This window comes from Cucurbita pepo, chromosome 16 (genome assembly GCF_057944985.1).
Source record: "Cucurbita pepo subsp. pepo isolate OVF chromosome 16, ASM5794498v1, whole genome shotgun sequence".
NCBI classification, from domain to species: Eukaryota; Viridiplantae; Streptophyta; class Magnoliopsida; order Cucurbitales; family Cucurbitaceae; genus Cucurbita; species Cucurbita pepo.
In genome coordinates, this window is record NC_141813.1 from 4,726,491 (window position 1) to 4,732,702 (window position 6,212).

The 6,212-nt window shown below is 36.4% G+C and overlaps 1 pseudogene; it reads right to left on the reverse strand.

The window, feature by feature from the left end:
- Positions 1–4,741: 4,741 nt before the first annotated feature.
- LOC111784582 (large ribosomal subunit protein uL24z pseudogene) lies at positions 4,742–5,467 on the reverse strand (annotated as a pseudogene).
- Positions 5,468–6,212: the final 745 nt, after the last annotated feature.

Genomic DNA, 6,212 nt, shown 5'->3' on the forward strand with positions numbered 1-6,212 from the left:
AAATACCCAATAAGTTTGAATTAATTACGAGAATGCCATTGCCTGAATCTAGAATTTTCGACAATCCTGAGCGCAAATCTTTGATATCTTTGCATCCAGCTGCTGGATCATCACCAAATTTGGATATGTCGTAGAAGGCACAATTCATCATATCCAATTAGTGCAATTCAAAATGGAAGTTGGCAAGCACCTAATTGGACCTAATTGGAGAATACATTTCTCTTAAAATATTATAGTCGTTTACATTTCGGGTCTCTCCCTCTCAAATTTCTTCTAAATTTGGGACATGTAGTCTATAATTTTTGTTCAAACGTGTTTCTGCACCTTCTAAAAGTGATTGCCCACAAGTTCGGTGAAGAAACCAAGAGCAAAGAGTGTCCCTAACCTATTTGCCCAATCAAAGCCACCATTAAAGGAGTAGGAAAGAAGCTAAAAAATTCTATTCGTATCTACACGCAAAATTTTCCATTTCAACCAACCCAATCACTTCCCGGGAGTTCAAGAAGTATTTCTAGTGAAGAACACGAAGGCCAATTAGCTCAGGATATGAAAGAATTCAAAAATTTTATTTTCCAGTCAATTTGGGTGTAAGTTTCAATTTCCTCCCTACATGTCTTAGGAAGTGTGGATGGTTGACTTTCATATTGAAGTATTAACTCCAAAATTAGCCACAATCACATAAAGTGATCATTAGCCTAGAAGTTGCCATGGATCTGCGCTCGTGTAGAAAATGATTTTGGACGGACTTTAGAAGATTATAACTTGAGTTATGACTCATCAAAGAAATCGATTCCTATCCCTTCCTTGCAATCTCATCTTTAAGTTTCATGAAGAAATCGAGGAAAGAAACACTCTATAATAGATTGAAGAGCTGAGTTTCAAATAGCGGTGATAAAGAGTGTGCGCCTTCTTCATTTCTAAGGAAGAAGAAGATGACGTGGCTTGAACTTGCCTACATCAGCCAAAATTCTGACCTCTCGGTTTTTCTCAAATTAACCCTCTTTCAAATTGGTTCTCATAAAATTCTTGATGGTTCCAGAAACTAGTCTCTCCAAGGAAGCTACCAAAGAACATTTAGAGTAATTAGGGTACTAAAAGCTCAATAACAAAGGTCTTGAACATCGACTAAGAGGTAAGAAGCCAATCTAAACTTTTCTTAAGAAATACTTTAGAAATCGCTAGAATTTTGATATGAACCTTAAGTTAAGATTTAAAGGATTAATGAAGAATTAAGTAGTCAAGAACTATAAGTGAAGGACCTAAACCAAGCGTTTTGTTTGGAAATCAAGTAATGATAAAATAACCCATTAAATGAATTCTACTGTCTATGAAATGTTAATGCTAGACATGTGACATAATAAGGATATATATGAAATTTTGTGATCATGGGATAAGGTTACGTAGCTAAACCAAGAAAGGATATAAAATGACCATAATGCTCCTAAAGAAATTTACTGACGGTTCACGACCAAATAATCTCCAATTGACATGAAACTTTATATATAATCTAAAACTATGACTTTTAAGGGTCGGGTACAATATCATAACTATTAGACTATGTTTGGGGCTCAAACCTTAATTTAGGTGTTAAATGACCATATTACCCTTATTGACGAAGACCTTGGATTACAAGGACTTCGAGTAATTCCATTGGTCATGCAACTTTTAGGTCTCATTTACATGACATTATGGGTATTTATGAGTTGAATATAACCATGTTCATACTTACTTTAGGGTTATATACATATTATGAATAACGGTGTGATATACTTTTTCCTACAAACCTTGGGTTATACAAGTTACCATGCATGAAGACATACCCTAGGACTATGTACCAAGCCTTGCACACCCCATGCCCTAAAGTCATGACCCTTCAAGTTGCTAGGTACCACTCTACTATTCCGTAAGTAACTTATGACCTCCTACTACATGATGCACTAAGAGGCCCATGATTCATCTTCTAGGTGGGATGCCCTACACCATATTTTTTTAAGGAGGATTTCATGCTTAGGCCTCATATATTCCCTCACTTAGATGAGATGTCATGTGTCATGGTTATGCTTGTCCAAGACATGTTGTCCATGGTCGCCTGTTCGTTGCATGTCAAAACCCTTGTGTTGTATTACTTTATTGTTTTCTTCTACTGCTTTCATAATGTATAGTTTATTTATTGTATTTTCTAAATGTATGGCGTTTCGACAGAATCATGTCTATGCTTAGTAGACCTGAAATGTCTCATAATGTACTATAGAGAGATGCGACTAGTAGCAATTCTTTCTACCCAAAGTTATATGCTATTTAAGTCATTGTGTTGTCTTTTTCACTTATAGCTTATGACATTAGTTTCTTCATTTCTCTTCATCTTGCTTTCAAACTCTCTTTCTAAAATGTCTCTCTACCTCCTTTTTCTAAAACCTTCTTTTTAAAGCGAGGCCAGAGACTTGGGTATACGTCGTCCGACTGAAGGTGACACCATTTCAAGTTGGCTTACTCACTTAGGGGTGAGAGTGAGTGTCACATAATCTCTTATGAATGTCTTGTAAGAGCACGATTGTGACAGTTGATATAAGATCTTATTGAACAGCTTATTGAATTACCTCAGTAAGGCCTACTCTCTTAAGTCTATAGGAGTGAAGTTGGAAAGATCAGGATAGATATGCCCCAAATTGACGATCAACTAAAGATGCCATTTTCTGTTTTCAGTTCATTTTCATTTACTGATCTCATCCTTCCTTTATAGAATCGAGCTCATTCCCTTTTGAGTTTTGTAGTGAGATGCAAGGATGCGCATCAAGGAAAGAGAAACTAACTCAGTGCTCAGTACAATGAAGCTCAACACCTCGACAAATCTGGAAACGTAACCCCATCCTTAAATACGCATTGTCCTTGCTGAAAATCACATACCATATGTAATTAATGTTGGGCAACATTGTATGAAAGAGAATTTGTACGTAACATGAAAGGTACGCAAGAATTATCTTATTAATCAAGCGTAGATATGCTTGTGAGGAAAAGAAACTATGGATGTGTATAGATATTTTACTTTTCAATCGCTATTTTTTTTTACTTACCTTGACAGAGCTTGTCGAAATTCTCATACACAAATCGATAAGATTCATGTTTCTATAATCAATGTGTACATTCTCAATACTCACTTAGTAATTTGGTTAAGATGTTCAGTTCGAATACACAAATTTGAACCAATTTTGTCTCGAACACGGTTAACTCGATGTAGCTTCCAAAAATTCATTTTTTTTTTATAATGAATGATGATGTTCATGTTCCTGTTCATTCAAGCCCTCATTCCTTCCATAATTTGAATATCATTTGGATAGCTGATCGTGGAGCTAAAACTATAGTTAGGGTGACCATCAAAACAATAGATTGATGACACTGACTTGCTTACCAGCTCAAGGGGTTTTAATATCAGAATGAGATTTGGGGCAAATTTCTCTACCTTTTAAACCCAGAATCCAACCCGGCTTACCGTGGGACTACCTTTGCTACTCAACCCGTTCAACACCGACGCGACCAACTGCAACCCCTAACCACGAACTCCCCGCCGCACAAGCCTAAGTTCTGAGTTTCTGAGGGTAATTTGGTTCTGCAAATGCAGATTTAAGAACACAACAAAACAGAAGTTTGATCTGAGGCGGGTAATGACAGGAATGTAAGAGAGCACTTTAAAAATACCTGTTCTAAGGAAGCTTGAGAATGGATACTTGGCTTGGGTGCCAATTCAACCATATGGAAACCAAATTCAACCAAAATCCATTCTAAATAATAGATTTTTTTCAGAAAAATTCATGATGTTAACACACAATTTACTACTTCAAACTCATTCCAACCAAAATTCATTCTGAATCTGTAATAAACAAGCTGCCAAAACCAAACATAGAATCAAATTACATATAACCATACCCTGTGGAACAACTCTCCAAAAACTTTTTAAAGAGAGAAAAAACTCACTTGGGCATTCTTCTAAGATCTCACAAACTTCAACGTTTTGAAAACAAAGAATCGAACTTCAGTTCAGAATTCATTCACAAGAACAAGACAACAAAAACTAACTTTCATACAATATAGATAAACCGTAACAATTAATACGAGTCTTGCTGAGATTACAGAGAGAGCGACTCTTATCATATAGTTTCATTGAAGTCAATTTTTTTTTTTATGAGAAACATCACTCCAACCAGAAACACTAAAGAATTCAGAAGGGTATTAAAAAGATCCCAAGGAAAGGAGCCACAACGACTAACTATTGTTAATACATGAAAGGCTCAAACCAAAAGAATAATGCTTCACGGATAATTACAAAACTTGAAGTAATCAAAGTCCATGGATAACTTTGATTAAAGGTACTTCAGTTAAGGGCAGACAATTAAGAGTTCATCTAATTTCCAAGGAAAATTATCAATCTGAATTCAAAAATGCATGCTAGTTCACCTCCTAAAGGAATGAGATAATAAAGTTAACTCCTAATAAGCATAGCACAGTTTCCTATTGATACGAGTCCACATTGCAGCAGGTATGGAGTGAAATCACTTCAAAGTAGTAAGGGAAAAAATTATGGTAAAAGCAACAAACTAAATTCTTCAATTAGAAACCGAAAAGGTTAAGGTTCAAGTTAAATTCACAATCGCTTTATGTTCTTCAACAATAATCACTGTCGCCCAGAAATTAAATCAGTCTCAATAGCAAATACAAATTCTCCATTCAAAGGGCAAGAACAGAGATATTAACAAACGGAATCTTATGATATTGCATTGAAAAATAACCAAAAATCCAGGTAACGAGAGAAACGGAAGAACTCAAAGCATCAAAAACAGTAAAACATTGTCTCAACTTTCCGGATCATATTAAACAAAACCATAAGTTTAAAAGCGAATCAAAACAGAGAAAACATAGATCTAACATTAGTTTTAAAAAAAATTCACCAGATCATAATTAGTCGACACTTTGCATAATATCCTCAGCGGTGAATTTAGTGCCCTTATCCTTATCTGCAGAAGCACGGCCCTTAGCCTTACGATCGAGCAGAGACTTCCTGTCCTTATCCAACTTGAGCTTTGTGATCACAACCTTCGACGGATTGATTCCGACGTTAACGGTAGAGCCGTTAACCTTCTCTCTGGTGATGCGCTCGATGTGAATGATCCACTTGCGACGGTAGACCTGTACGACCTTACCTTCTCGGCCCTTGTAGGTTCCTCTCAAGACCTGAACTTCATCGTCCTTGCGAATCGGCATAGAGCGGACATTGTACTTGGAGCGCAGATCTCCGGAGAGGGGAGCACTCATAAGAACCCGCCGGACGCTCGACGGCGCTGAGAAGTGAGCCTTGCGACTCTTACGGCGGGAGCTGGAGACTCTAGGGTTGTACTTCATTGCGATTGATTAGGGTTTTGGTCTCGCTCCCGACTGAATCCAAGGGTATTGAGGATAAGCAAATGCAAGAGGAAGAAACCTAATTTTAAGGGTTCATTTAATTTAGGGGATTGGAAAAAACAATGCTCATATTTACCAAAATACCCCTGATCCATGATTTAATTAACAAGTTTTAATTTAAAGTTTAATAATAGTGTTTAATGGTTTAAAATGAAAATTTATGATATCAATTCTTTTTTCCTAAAAAAATAATGCAATAAAAAATCGAGAAAAGCATAAATCCCAATATTCAAGAGAAAAGCGTCAATCGTCCAAGATGCCATTGGCCTTGTATAACGAACCACTTTTCAAGAGACTCAAGCTACGGGCCATCACTTATTGACATAGAATATTTTAAAATACACAATATTTTAAAATTTATTTTTTACGGGATGCGCACATTTAATAACTATCGACAATAGGAAATCCAAAGCAATAAAATACCACATATACTGTTCGCAAAATAACCTTTCCAAAACAACTAAATACAAAATAGTGAAGTCACGTAAAGCTTAAAATTAGCCCCGTGGCACGCTTGCAGTGAACAAATCCTTCGACTTGGTCTGCTTAGATGGCTCGACTCAGCTTCTTGTGGCTCCAACTCAGCTTATTTAGCTTGATCCACCTTTTTTAGCACAATTTTTACCATTCCAACCCTCTCAAACTTGTTTTTGATCCCAATTAAGGTAATGGAGGTCGTTTTAATGCCGTATCTCACATATGTCAGTTGGATTTGTTAGGATCGATACCAGTTGTTAGGATCGCACAATAACGCACACGCT